The following is a 15,978-nucleotide window of genomic DNA, read 5'->3' on the forward strand; positions in this document are numbered from 1 at the left end:
GTCACCTAGTACCTGCACAAATAAACAATAACCTCGCAACCAACGCGATGAAGGGGTTGTCAATCCCTTCACGGTCACTTACGAGAGTGAGATCTGATAGAGATAATAAGATAAATATTTTTGGTATTTTTGTTGTATAGATTGGAAAATAAAGATTGCAAAATAGAAATAGCAAATAGATAGGAAAATAATATGATGGAAGATAGACCCGGGGCCATAGGTTTCACTAGTGGCTTCTCTCAAGATAGCAATTTCTATGGTGGGTGAACAAATTACTGTCGAGCAATTGATAGAAAAGCGAATAGTTATAAGAATATCTAGGCATGATCATGTATATAGGCATCACGTCCGTGACAAGTAGACCGAAACAATTCTGCATCTACTACTATTACTCCACACATCGACCGCTGTCTAGCATGCATCTAGAGTATTAAGTTCATAAGAACAGATTAACACATTAGGCAAGATGACATGATGTAGAGGTATAAACTCAAGCAATATGATATAAACCCCATCTTTTTATCCTTGATGGCAACAATAAAATACATGCCTTTCTGCCCCTGCTGTCACTGGGAAAGGACACCGCAAGATTGAACCCAAAGCTAAGCACCTCTCCCATTGCAAGAATGATCAATCTAGTAGGCCAAACCAAACTGATAGTACGAGAAGACTTGCAAAGATATTTAAATCATGCAAAAAATATTTTAGAGAAGAATCAAATATTGTTCATAGATAATCTTGATCATAAACCCACAATTCATTGGATCTCGACAAACACACCGCAAAAAGAATTTCATCGAATAGATCTCCAAGAGAATCGAGGAGAACTTTGTATTGAGATCCAATGAGAGACAATAAGCCATCTAGCTAATAACTATGGACCCAAAGGTTTGTGGTAAACTACTCACACATCATCGAAGAGGCTATGGTGTTGATGTAGAAGCCCTCCATGATCGATTCCCCCTCCAGCGGAGCACCGAAAAAGGCCCCAAGATGGGATCTCACGGGTACAGAAGCTTGCGGCGGTGGAAATAGGGTCTCGTGGTGCTCTCGGATGTTTTTGGGGTATGAGTATATATAGGCGAAAGAAGTAGGTCGGTGGAGCCACGAGGGGCCCACGAGGGTGGGGGCGCGCCCTCCTACCTCGTGGCCGCCTCATTGCTTCCTTGACGTCCACTCCAAGTCTCCTGGATTGCGTTTGTTCCAAAAATAACTCTCCCGAAGGTTTCATTCCGTTTGGATTCCATTTAGTATTCCTTTTCTGCGAAACACTGAAATAGGCAAAAAAACAGCAATTTGCACTGGGCCTTTGGTTAGTCCCAAAAATAATATAAAAGTGCATAACAAAGCCCATTAAACATCCAAAATAGATAATATAATAGCATGAAACAATCAAAAATTATAGATACGTTGGGGACGTATCAAGCATCCCCAAGCTTAATTCCTGCTCATCCTCGAGTAGGTAAATGATAAAAACAGAATTTTTGATGTGGAATGCTACCTAGCATAATTCTCAATATAATTTTCTTTATTATGGCATGAATGTTCAGATCCGAAAGATTCAAGACAAAAGTTTAATATTGACATAATAATAATAATACTTCAAGCATACTAATAAAGCAATCATGTCTTCTCAAAATAACATGGCCAAAGAGAATTATCCCTACAAAATCATATAGTCTAGCTATGCTCCATCTTCACCACATAAAATATTTAAATCATGCACAACCCCAATGACAAGCCAAGCAATTGTTCCACACTTTTGATGTTCTCAAACTTTTTCAATCTTCACGCAATATATGAGCGTGAGCCATGGATATAGCACTATAGGTGGAATAGAATGGTGGTTGTGGAGAAGACAAAGGAGAAGATAGTCTCACATCAACTAGGCGTATCAACGGGCTCTGGAGATGCCCATTAATAGATATCAATGTGAGTGAGTAGGGATTGCCATGCAACGGATGCACTAGAGCTATAAGTGTATGAAAGCTCAACAATAGAAACTAAGTGGGTGTGCATCCAACTCGCTTGCTCATGAAGACTTAGGGCCATTTGAGGAAGCCCATCATTGGAATATACAAGCCAAGTTCTATAATGTGAAATTCCCACTAGTATATGATATTGACAACATAGGAGACTCTCTATCATGAAGATCATGGTGCTACTTTGAAGCACAAGTGTGGTAAAAGGATAGTAACATTGTCCCTTCTCTCTTTTTCTCTCATTTTTTATTTGGGCATTTTTCTCTCTTTTTTGTGGCTTTTTTTTCGTCTGGAGTCTCATCCCGACTTGTGGGGGAATCATAGTCTCCATCATCCTTTCCTCACTTGGGACAATGCTCTAATAATGATGATCATCACACTTTTATTTACTTACAACTCAAGAATTACAACTCGATACTTAGAACAAAATATGACTCTATGTGAATGCCTCCGGCGGTGTACCGAGATGTGCAATGACTCATGAGTGACATGTATGAAAGAATTACGAAGGTGGCTTTGCCACAAATATGATGTCAACTACATGATCATGCAAAGCAATATGACAATGATGAAGCGTGTCATAATAAACGGAACGGTGGTAGGTTGCATGGCAATATATCTCAGAATGGCTATGGAAATGCCATAATAGGTAGGTATGGTGGCTGTTTTGAGAGGCTAGCAATGGTCAAAGGGTGAGAGTGCGTATATTCCATGAACTCAACATTAGTCATAAAGAACTCACACAGTTATTGCAAAAATCTATTAGTTATCGAAACAAAGTACTACGCGCATGCTCCTAGGGGGATAGATTGGCAGGAAAAGACCATCGCTCATCCCCGACCGCCACTCATAAGGAAGACTGTCAATAAATAAACCATGCTCTGACTTCATCACATAACGGTTCACCATACGTGCATGCTACGGAATCACAAACTTTAACACAAGTATTTCAAAAATTCACAACTACTCAACTAGCATGACTCTAATGTTACCATCTTCATATCTCAAAACAATCATCAAGTATCAAACTTCTCATAGTATTCAATGCACTTTTTATGATAGTTTTTATTATACCCATCCTGGATGCCTATCATATTAGGACTGTCGGCGTTCTAGGAACGGGGTTCCCCAGACTTGCCTGCCTGTGGCCCGCGGCGTGGCTCCTCCAGCGGCCCCGTACGACCCATCTTCACCAGCAAACACCCAAGACCCTCGCGAGGGGCCAAGCCTCGCGAGGCGGACGACGCAAGACCTCCTCAGGGGCGGCCTCACCAGGCTGGCTCGCGAGGGGCAGAGAGATCAAGGCAAGGCAAACCTCGCGAGGTTCCAATGACGTAAGCCATGACGATTAAGACCAGGCGGGCGCCACCAAGCGTAGTGTCCTCGCTTGCTCTTTGGTGCTAAGGACGCAAGCGCAGGCAAGGAGTTCCAAGGCATTAGGCAAAGGTTTCCATATCGGTGCAACAAGACAAGACCAGCAGAACGGCATGATGGAGGTCACCGTGGAGCCCAAGACGACTTCACCACCCGAGCCTTTGGCAGGCGAAGACTACTTTTGTCAGGATAACTTGTACTAGTTGTCTCCCTTCAAATTCGGCTGTTGTGGGATCCCTTCCCGCTCAATATTTGGGAAGAGGACCAAGGCCACTATAAATAGGACTAGCCACCATAGCAAGAAGAAGGGGAGAGGATCCAGATCGTCCTCAAACGCACAAACTCACCAAGCACAAGAACACCTCCCCTCAGGAGGCTGTTCTTCCCTTGTAACTGTTCATCCACAGCCCAAGAGGCAATCCACCACACCACACTGGAGTAGGGTATTACACCACAACGGTGGCCCGAACCAGTATAAATCTTATGTCTCGTGTTCTTTGGGTCCGTCGAAGCTAGGCCGTGAGATCATTGAGTGTGTGAGCTAGGGAGGGGGGAGATCTTCGTGTGCACCCCAGTGTTCGAACCTCAAGGGTTTTTCTGGAACCCGAAATCCGACATTTGGCGCGCCAGGTAGGGGTGTGCAGAAGCTTCGCTCCTCGACGGCCTCGCCTCTCTGACCGACCCTCATGGCTGCCGCCTCTTCCCCGACTGGATCGACAGGCGCCCTCCATGGCGCCGGGGGGCTCCGGGCCTTCACCCCGCCTTGCGGTGGGTGTAGTGGCCACACATGTTCAATCCAGAGATGCCGCCCCGTTACTACGGTGCGGCGGATCCGGCGGCCTTTCTGCTGGCGTAGGAGGAGGCTGTCCTGGAGGCCGGGGGCGACGACAAGATCATGGCCAATTGGTTCTCGATGGCCCTCGCCGGCGTGCCGCGCGGTTGGCTCCTCCACCTGCCAGAATCTTCCGTGGCCTCTTGGGAGGAGCTGCACGACCTCTTCATCGCGCGCTTTGGGGGACCAGCGCACCCGGTCGTCGCGGCTCTCCTCGGTGGCTCGCAAGAGCCACCCACGGACCGTCACATCAAGCCATTCTTTCGCCAGATCAGCGCCGCCTCCACATGGCAGGGGGCGCCCCCGGGGTGGGCGGCGCCCAAGGCTGACCTGATCTTCGACTTAGAAGATCACCCAGTCAACACCGTCGGCTCGGGTGTGCTTCCAATGCTTTGCACGCCGACCATCTGCATTGTAGCCATCACCAAGACCCTCATCGACGGCGGCGCCGGCCTCAACGTGCTCTCTGTGGAGGCCTTTAACCTTCTTCACGTACCGCTCGAGCGGCCCCGCCCCGGCCGGTCCTTCTTCGGAGTCGGCGGCGGCTCCACCAACCCCCTGGGGCAAGTCCGTCTCCCTGTGACTTTCGGCACGCGTGACAACTACCGCACCGAGCTAATCGATTTCAACATCGCCCGCATCGGTTTGCCGTATAACGCCATCCTCGGGTACCCGCTGCTGGCCTAGTTCATGGCGGCGTCCCATCCTACCTACAACCTCATGAAGATGCCAAGAAGCAATGGCATCCTTACCGTGGCCGAGGACACCAAGGAAGCTGCGGCGACCCTCAAGCTAGCCTTCAAGGCCACGGCGGCGGCTTGCCCGGTCGACAAGGCCATGCCCATGGCCAAGGGGGCTGCATCGACCAAGAAGAAGCAGCTATTCACTCAAGGTTAAGCCAAGACGAAGCAGATACCAGTCGACGTGGACGGGGTCTCTAGTGCTACCTTTATCATAGGCACCGACCTTGCCCCAGCTCAAGAGGAGTTGGTGGACTTCCTGCGAGCGAACAAGGAAGTATTCGCCTGGGAGCCCAAGCAACTAGTTGGGGTCCCGAGAGGAGTAATCGAACATCATCTGAGGGTGTGCCCCAATGTGCGCCCTGTGAAGCAGAAGGCGAGGCGACAATCCACGGAGAAGCAGTCTTTCATCGTTCAGGAAACCCGTAAGCTGGAGGCAGCAGGTGTCATTCGCGTGGTCCGGTACCCGGAGTGGCTGGCAAATCTAGTCGTTGTGCCGAAGAAAGGAGGAAAGGAACACATGTGTGTCGACTTCACCAACCTCAACAAGGCCTGCCCTCAGGACCCATTTCCGTGCCGCGCATCGACCAGATTGTTGACTCCACCGTGGAGTGTGACCTGCTGTGCTTCCTGGATGCATTCTCAGGATACCACCAGATCAAGATGGCAGTGGAAGATGTGGAAAAGACAGCTTTCTAAACCCCATGCGGGATATACTGCTACACTTGTATGCCATTCGGACTGCGCAACGCAGCAGCAACCTTCCAGCGGCTAATGCACATCGCCTGGGGGCGGCAGCTCGGGTGGAAAGTTCAGGCCTACGTCGACGACATTGTGGTAAAATCCCGGGAGGAAAGAACTTTGATTCAAGACCTGGAGGAGGACTTCGCGAGCCTGCGCCAGGTGGAAATGCGGCTCAATCCAAAGAAGTGCGTGTTTGGTGGCCCTTCCGGCAAGCTGCTGGGCTTCCACGTATCCCACAGAGGGATCGAGGCCAACCCGGAGAAGGTCAAGGCAATCGAAGGCATGATCCCACCACAAAACCTCAGGGAGATGCAGAAGCTTGCAGGTTGTGTGACTTTGCTGGGGCGCTTCGTCTCCAAGTTGGGGGAGCGCACCCTGCCATTCTTCAAGCTGATGAAGAAGAAGGGTCCCGAGTGGACCCCCGAGGCTGACCTAGCATTTCAAGACCTCAAGAGATACTTGACCAGCCCGCCGGTGATGGTGGCGCCTCGTCCTCGCGAGCCCTTGGTATCTACCTGTCTGCCGCACCCCATTCCGCTAGCGCGGCGCTGGTGGCCCTCAGGGAGGAGCCCCAAGTCAAGGGCTTGCCAAACGAACCTGCCAAGCCGGATAAGGCTGCACAATGCCATGACGATGTTCCTAGGGCGGCGGCTCGACCGGCTAGTTGTCAAGCCACAGGAGCCGGAGATCCATAGGAAACACCTCAGTCCTCGGGAGCCAAGAACTCCATCAGCTCTCCCACCCTTGTCGAGCACCAAGTATACTTCGTCAGCACAGTGCTGCGAGATGCGAGAGCGCGATACCCCATGCCTCAGAAGATCTTGCTCGCGCTCCTAGTGGCCTCGCCTAAGCTGCACCACTACTTCCAGGGTCACCCCATCAAGGTCGTCTCAGCCTACCCGTTGGAGAGAGTGCTTCGGAGTCCCAATGCCGCGGGGAGAGTCGCCGAGTGGAACATCGAGCTGCAAGCATTTGACTTGGAGTTCAGCACAACCAGGGTCATCAAGGGGGCTATGCTCGCTGATTTTGTGGCAGAATGGCCGATACACCAGAGCTCGAAGCAGGCGAAAACCGATCCCTCTCACCACGGAATGAAGCGCCAGACGACTGGGTCATGTACTTCGATGGCGCGTTCGCGCGCCAGGGCGCGGGGGCTGGAGCCGTACTCATCTCGCCCACTTAGGACAAGCTTTACTATGCCGTGCAGCTCTGCTTCCAGCGGGGCGAGAAGGTCTCCAACAACATCGCAGAGTACGAGGGCCTCATCGCCGACCTCAAGGCAGCGGTGGCCCTAGGAGTGAAGTGCCTCACCGTCAAGGGAGACTCGCAACTCCTTGTCAACTTCTCCAACAAGGTGTACGAGCCAAAGGACGAGCACATGGAGGCATATCTCGCGGAGGTACGCAAAATGGAGAAGCAGTTCTTGGGCCTGGAGCTGCAGCATGTGCCACGTGGCACCAACCAAGAGGCCGATGACATCGCCAGAAGAGCATCCAAGCGGCTGCCCCAAGAGCCCGACGTCTTCGAGGAACAACTCTTCAAGCCTTCAGTAGCACCTCAGCCTGCAGAGCCAGCGCCACCTCAGGAGGAGCTCCCTTAACCACCCGTCTCGGGAGCCCCCGCCTGCGGCCCGACCTCAGGAGCACGCCTCCTCTTGGCACTCGAGCCTCAGGAGGGGAGCTGGATCAAAGAATTCAAGGCATACCTGACACAAGGAACGCTGCCGGAGAAGGATGAAGACACGGAACGTGTGGCCCGACAGGCTACGGCATACTGCATTCAGGACGGTGAGCTATACAAGAAGCAACCAAATGATGTTTCTCTACAGTGCATTTCTAGGGAACATGGGAAGGAGTTGCTAGCTGACATACATGGCGGAGACTGTGGGAACCACTCGTCGTTACGTACCCTGGTCGGAAAGGCTTTCTGCAGCGGGTTCTACTGGCCCACAACGCTCAATGACGCGTCCGAGATGGTGAAGTCCTGCGAGGCTTGCCAATTCCACGCCAAGAAAATCCACCAACTGGCTCAGGGCCTCCAGACTATCCTGCTCTCATGGCCGTTCGCGGTCTGGGGGCTAGATATCCTGGGTCCATTCCCTCGAGTGCCTGGAGGTTACTGCTACCTCTACGTCGCCATCGACAAGTTCACCAAGTGGGCGGAAGTGGAAGCCGTCCGCACCATCCCAGCCGTGTCAGCAGTCAAGTTCATCAAGGGCGTTGTCAGCCGATTTGGGGTTCCTAACTCCATCATCACTAACAACGGTTTGCAGTTCACTAGCAATCTCTTCAAAACGTATTGCACTAACCTTGGGACGCAGATCTGCTACGCCTCCGTGGCACACCCCAGGAGCAACGGTCAAGCCGAGCACGCCAACGCGGAAATCCTGAGGGGTCTCAAGACTAGGACCTTCAAGAAGAAGCTCGAGGCATGCGGCAGGGGCTGGCACAATGAGCTCCAGTCCGTGCCGTGGTCCATCCGCACCACCGCCAGCAGGCCGAGAGGCGAGACCCCGTTCTTCCTCGTCTATGAAGCAGAAGCGGTTCTCCCACACGAGGTCAAGCATCGCTCCGCACGGGTCCTGGCGTTTGATGAAACACGGAAGGACGCCATGCGAGGGATGGATCTCATGCTGGGGGAGGAACACCGCCATGAAGTCTCGCTCCGAGCTGCGAGGTACCAGGAGGCGCTGTGGTGGTACCACTGCCGCAGCGTCCGCTCCAGGACGCTCGAGGTGGGTGACCTTGTCCTGAGGCGGGTGCTCTCCAAGGAAGGGCTGCACAAGCTCTCACCCATGTGGGAGGGACCGTTTTGGGTCGCCCACGTCTCCAGGCCTGGCGCCGCACGCCTGGAGACGCAGGACAGGGTACCCATCCAGAACGCCTGGAACATCCAGCACCTCAGGAAGTTCTACCCATGAAGCAAGGCCCGGTGCCTGTGAAGCAAGGCCCGGTGCCTATGAAGAATCTCCGCTCGTGACACTCTCACGTAATAATGAGTGGGGCTGTACATGCCCCGGAGTCTCAGGAATGCTGCCCTCGGGCCTCGGGGGCTCCCTCCCACGACTAGTGGCAGCACTTAGCTCCGCGCCCGTGAGAAGACAAGAAGACTAGACTAGGCGTCGGACGCGGCTTTTCATTTGCTTTCTACAATTGGCTTGCCCCTCTTTAATCGAAATTTGCTTTCCGGTGTCGCTTGCCGATCTTGTTCCTTCAATTCTGCCCTTGTTTCTGCCTCCGGTTCTTCGTTTGGCCTGTACCCTCTCTCGCGTCCCTGAAGAGGGGGCTGGACAGGTGCCCCTCGGGCCCTCGTGAGCGTTTAGTCTGTTTTTCGTGAGGCACCCTCGTTCGAGCTGCAAGCTGGCGCACCCTCCTCGATCCGTGCCCCTCAGGTACCACGACATGAGGCGCTGGGATGTGGCCATACGCGGGTGATGCGCGCTAGCCAGCAGGCTAGAACGACATGGACCAGGTACGGATCTCCTAGCAAATTTTCACAATTCTTCCTCGTCAGATACGGAGAAACGGACGTCTCGCGAAGCAGAATCTACTTCAGGTGCATCGAGCTAAGTCCTTCTACGCGCACATGCATAAATCATGACATCGCAACACAGCACAAGAATGATAAACACAACATAGAAACCCGGAAATCATAGTTTGCTGCACGCCCCCACGGGGCCCCATACTTGTATTTCTCTAATGCAGGAAGGAAAGGAGGAACGAAACAAAAGAAGGATGTGCTCCTGCGGCAGGTCGCGAGGATGGGGTCGCGGCGCTCTCCTGAGCTCAGTTGGATCCCTCCTCATGCTTCACCGGAGCGCGGCGACGAGCCGACCCGCTGCCACCTTCGAAGCGGGTGCGGCGGCTGGTTGTAGCCGCCGCTGCTGGAGTTGCCACCAGAGGAAGAGTCGCCATAGCTGGACGAGACATGGACATGCCTGCCTCCCTTGTCACGACCATCGCCAAGGCCGAGCACCTCGCCGCCGTCGTTGTCTTCGGGGCAGCACCCGGCACGGCGACCATCTTCCCCGAACACCCTCACGAAGAGGGTCGCATCACCGTCGTAGTTGAAGTGGAGGGCACACCGCCTGCCCAGCCCATGCGCACGGGCAAACGTTTGCCAGCCGCGGGCCAGGACCGTGTTGCCCGCGGCGGAGATCTCCACCGCGACCCATGAAGCCCTGTTGCAGCAACCATCCGCCTGCAGCCAGAAACCACCTGGACCTGCGGACGACAGTTCGCCGACGAAGAACCGCGGGAGCTGAAGCCAGGTGCCAGCCGGGTTCTTCGTCCACACGATGAACTCCGGCATCACCTCCACTGAGTGGAAGCACGGCCAGGGAGGGCGCACAACCACGACCCGCGTCACCTCATCAACGGGGCTGCCATGACCTGGGCAGCTGCCACCACGCGAAGAGGCGCCACCACGGCTACGAGGGGCCGCGGCGGGGGTCGCAGTGTGCTTGCGGGGGCGACCGCGCCCCCTCTTTGGCGGCGGTGAGCCGGGCCCCTCCTGGCGAGCTTTCCCCTTCTCTATGTCTAAGAGCCTCTTCACAGGTGCCATGAGCGTTGCTGCAAGGAGTGGACCAAGGGAGAAGAAGAAGCGGGAGAAGCGAGGAAGAGACGGGTGATGGGGGCTCCGACCCCACTTCCCATTTATAGCCAAGGGGAGGCCGACCGCCGGCCTCCATGATTTAAGGTAATAATGATCTTTTTCCTGCATGCAGCGAGGACCCATCAAGTCGGGCAGTTGCCGAGGCAACGTGGGGAAGTGGAGACGCCAACGTCCAATCAGTCGCCACGCCGACCAAGGCCCAGGCTGTTGGGGCCCGCGGTGCTCCACACTTGCCCTTTGGCTTCTCCTCGAAGCCAAGCCCGAGCATGTCTTGGGCCCAGGGGCTACTGTCGGCGTTCTGGGAATGGGGGTCCCCAAACTTGCCTGCCCGCGGCCCATGGCGTGGCTCCTCCAGCGACCCCGTACGGCCCATCTTCACCAGCAAACACCCAAGACCCTTGCGAGGGGCCAAGCCTCGCGAGGTGGACGACGCAAGACCTCCTCAGGGGCGGCCTCACCAGGCGGGCTCGCGAGGGGCGGAGAGATCAAGGCAAGGCAAACCTCGCGAGGTTCCAATGACGTAAGCCATGGCAATTAAGACCAGGCGGGCGCCAGCAAGCGCAGTGTCCTCGCTTCCTCTTTGGTGCTAAGGAGGCAAGCGCAGGCGAGGAGTTCCAAGGCACCAGGCAAATCTTTCCATATTGGTGCAACAAGACCAAGACCAGCAGAATGGCAGGATAGAGGTCACCGTGGAGCCCAAGATGGCGTCACCACCTGAGCCTTTGGCAGACAAAGACTACTTTTGTCAGGATAACTTGTACTAGTTGTCTCCCTTCGAATTCAGCCGTTGTGGGATCCCTTTCCGCTCAATATTTGAGAAGAGGACCAAGGCCACTATAAATAGGACTAGCCATCATAGCAAGAAGAAGGGGAGAGAATCCAGATCGTCCTCAAACGCACAAACTCACCAAGCACAAGAACACCCACTACTAGGGAAAAGCCTAGAAGCAGCGCGGGTTTTAGGCCTATCAGTAGCGTAGGATGGTGCGCTACTGGTACGGCGCTACAGCTAAAGGTTAGCAGTAGAGTGGGTTAACCCACGCAACTGCTATATCGACTTAGTAGTAGCGTTTTCTCCAAACAACGCTATTGGTAATTACTAGTAGAGCTTCTCCCTGCACGCGCTACTACTATTATTTCGTATTTTATTTCTTTTTTATTTCATGTTTTATTCATACACCTTTATACAACTTTTCACACAACAGTGATTTAGAGATTGTTTTTACATCGTAATGAGTTATTACATCACTGGGTGAAAGAACCGTGGACTAGTTTCAAGTGGATGGACATCCACTTGAAACTAATCCATGGTTCTTTCACCCAATGATATAATAAATATCATCATCATCATCATCATATCATTAACAACTTATCATCACAATACATCATTGTCATATAACACCTCCTCATGATCATCGTGTTCATCAATAAGACATCACATAGCAAGTTGGTCACTGGTCATAATCACAACTACTCCTCATCATCAACTCTAACACATTGTACCACATAATAAATATTGTACCTCATATGACCTACTACATTCTCTTAGGACCTACTATATTCTCTTAGGTATAATAGCATAAAACAAGATAGCCCCTGACTCTCCATTATGGAGAATGGAGATTATCCTGTCTCCAATTCTTGCCTTTCGCACAATGTTGCTTCCAAGTAGCTCCTTACGACTGTCCATACATTTTTTCCATTTTGTGATTTTCATGTCTCCATCTCTTTTAGAAATATGATATGGACAAGTGAGATTCGTAGGACGACCTGGCTGTATGTTCAAAACATTAAGGCGACCTTTCTGATACATCAGATGAGCACACAATCATCCGAGATTTTCTGTTGAAAAACATAGTAATAACTTCGTAGTTAGCAATGTAGTTAAGTTTTAAAAGAATTTATGCAAAAGATGCACGGATGTCGTAGTAGGAAAAAAATCTTACCATGGAATCTCCATGGATGTTACCGTAGTTCAACACGTGCACTAGTGGCATGTATTGACCATAATGTGGATGAGTTTTATTATAGATATTGTAATTCTCAAGATCAGTACAAAATGCGACCAGATGATTTTTCTCCTGATAAGTTAACTCAGAGCCATCAGTGTAGTATGTTTTGTCTACCATGTTCCACACATTGTTTGAACAATTAAAATAAGCTGTCAATGGAAATAAGCTGTCAAGTATTTTGAAATGAACAATATAAATTAGTTAATAACTATGTTTGAGAAACTCACATAGCGGTAGAATTGGAAGCGTATCAACAAGGACCCAAATGTCCAAATTGTCTTGGTCGATGTCAGGATCACCAAGATCCATGGTGATAAACATACCCTCTTGAAAATCGCACATCTTGCAAAGTGCTTCCCAACCCGGGCAACCAAAATGGGATACACTCGCAAAATTGTATAGATTTACCTCAAAATCCATACCATGATGGGTACTTAGGTTAATTTTCTTTGTTTCATTCCTCTCATGATCTTCAAAATCCATCCTCTCCAAGACGTAGCGTCTTGCATGGCATGTGATAAGCTAGTCGAATTGTAAAAGACAAAAATTACACGTTGAAGTAGTACAAGTCGAGCTTAATTACGAAAAAAACACTTTGCGTCGTAGCTTATCGTATCACAATCGAAGGCCTCCTCGAGCTTAATGTTGAAGCGCTGATCTTCGTCCAGGTGAGGCCTGTCACAGAAACCCCGGTCATCGTGGCACCAGGTGCACTCCTCCGGGAGACTTTTGTAGTCCGAGTATGACATTTTCTATGTTCATAATTCAAATATTAAACTTGTACAGTTAAATATATGTACTATAAAAATTAAATTAGATCATTATTATCCATCATGGGTTGACTATCGGTCTGCCGAGTCTATATGGTGGAGACTCTCCCTCACTGATTTCTCCTCTCTGACATTTGCGACCGTCGGTGATGGTCGTTACTCCTTCTTTCCCTAGTGCATAACAAAGGTCTAGCACAAGGAAAAGAAGGAGAAACGACCCCCACGACAACAGTCGGGATTCTTCTCTCATATATGGTGGATATACTCCCTTGCTGATTTTTCGACCTTCGGTGATGGAGCCTCAGCAGACTTAATGTCAACCCGAAACGTCATTTAATTATTTTTCAAGAAAATCCAGGCCACTCGATATTTCCTACATATTCTAGCACAAGTCATGCCAAAATTCACGAAAAATTCCGGCATGACCTTTGCTAAAACAGGACATATCGAGCGCCTGAAATTTGCCGGAATGGAAATTAATCAACACTCCGGCAAAACATAGGCCACTCAGAGGTGTAACATGAACATGACCGGCCACTTGGGCAACCACATATCCTATTTGAGCAAGACAAGCTATACATGTTTTTATCTACATCATATCTTATAGGACTCATATTGACATGGAGATTTGGCTGGTCTCACCTCCAGGTCGGAGGGGGTCGGTGACGGGGACGACTACGGGGATGATGGAGGGGCTCCTTGATTTCTGCAAAAACAAAAACCCTATACATAAAACCCTAGCGAACGACATCGATGCGGGAATAATTGCTTAAACTAAAAAAAAAACAACAAATGTGACATGTTCAACTAGTTCTATTAATTCAAATAGTTCTTACTAAATATAAACTTACCATAAATAGAAATAAACTGAAAATAAACTAGTTCAACTAGTTACATTAATTTTCTTACTAAAAATACATTAGTTCAACTAGTTATATTAATTTTCTTACTAAAAATACATTAGTTCAACTAGAAATAAACTAAAAATAAACTATCTATGAACCGTAAATTAAGATCTACTACTACTAAAAAACATCTACTAACTAAGCAGAGAGAGAAGGGGTGGGGGAGGGGTGGGGGGCTTACAGAGAATAGAGAGACGGTGGCAGGGAGGTGCTCGGCGACGAAGGTAGGGCGGCGAGGGCGCTCGAGATCAGGAGGTAGCGGTCCTGGGCTGGCTCGGGCGGCGGCGGTGAGGTCGAGGGCGGAGACGGTGAGGTCGAGAGCGGCGGCGGGTGGCGGCGGTGAGGTTGAGGGCGGCGGCGGTGAGGGCATGCTCGGGCTCGGGTGGCGGCGACAGAGGAGTAGGGGAACAAGGGGGAAAGGAGGACTTAGCAAAATTTTGAGCCCGCGGGTGGTTAAGTCGAACTAGCAGTAGCACTCTTAAGGAAACGCGCTATAGCTAATTTAGCTATAACGCATTTTAGAAAAAAAACGCTACTGCTAAAGGAAGCAGTTATTTCTTTCGTTTATCTCAATATCAGTAGCGCTTTGTCCTGGAAAAATGCTATAAGTCTAAGCATGTAAAAACATAAAAAATATACATTGGTCATCATTGGATATTTTTGTATAGGCACATGCGAAGATTCATATTGCAGCCACAAATCCTACACATATAGTTCAATGAAGACCAAGTGCTCGAGATAGTTTGAGAAGTAACATATTTAAGGTGGTAAACACCTTGTTCGCTTAGCAGTATGGGACTAAACTTAATTAGTTGCGGTGATACTTAGCAGCAGCGAGTTTTGAAGAAAAATGCTGCTACGGAGTACTTTAGCAGTAGCGCGTCCAGGAGAAGGGCACTACTACTATATCTAGCCTGGAGGCAACGCCGTGGCAATTATAGTAGTAGCGCTTGTTTCACCTAGAGCGCTACTGCTATCGGGATGTTAGTAGCGCGGTTTCCTGGAGCTCGCTACTACTAATTAGCAGTAGCATTTGTTTTTAAACCACGCTACTGCTAAGATTCTGTGTATAAGGTTTTCCCTACTAGTGACCTCTCCTCAGGAGGCTGTTCTTCCCTTGTAACTGTTCATCCACAGCCCAAGAGGCAATCCACCACACCACACTAGAGTAGGGTATTACACTACAATGGTGGCCCGAACCAGTATAAATCTTGTGCCTCGTGTTCTTTGGGCCCGTCGAAGCTAGGCCGTGAGATCGTTGAGTGTGCGAGCTAGGGAGGGGGAAGATCTTCGTGCGCACCCCAATGTTCGAACCACAAGGGTTTTGCCGGAACCCAAAATCCTACAAGGACTAATTTTATAACCAAAGCAAATTACCATGCTGTTCTAAAGGACTCTAAAATAATATAAGTGAAGCATGGGAGATCAATAATTTCTATAAAATAAAACCACCACCGTGCTATAAAATGATATAAGTGAAGCACTAGAGCAAAATTATCTAGCTCAAAAGATATAAGTGAAGCACATAGAGTATTCTAATAAATTCTGAATCATGTGTGTCTCTCCCAAAAGTTGTGGACAGTAAGAATGATTGTGGTAACTTAAAAAGAAAATACTCAAATCATACAAGACGCTCCAAGCAAAACACATATCATGTGGTGAATAAAAATATAGCCTCAAGTAAAGTTACCGATGGACGAAGACGAAAGAGGGGATGCCTTCCGGGGCATCCCCAAGCTTAGGCTTTTGGTTGTCCTTGAATTTTACCTTGGGGTGCCTTGGGCATCCCCAAGCTTAGGCTCTTGCCACTCCTTGTTCCAAAACCCATCAAATCTTTACCCAAAACTTGAAAACTTCACAACACAAAACTTCAACAAAAAATCTCATGAGCTCCGTTAGTATAAGAAAACAAACCACCACTTCAAGGTACTGTAATGAACTCATTCTTTATTTATATTGGTGTTAAACCTACTGTATTCCAACTTCTCTATGGTTCATACCCCCC

This window comes from Triticum dicoccoides, chromosome 2A (genome assembly GCF_002162155.2).
Source record: "Triticum dicoccoides isolate Atlit2015 ecotype Zavitan chromosome 2A, WEW_v2.0, whole genome shotgun sequence".
NCBI lineage: Eukaryota > Viridiplantae > Streptophyta > Magnoliopsida > Poales > Poaceae > Triticum > Triticum dicoccoides.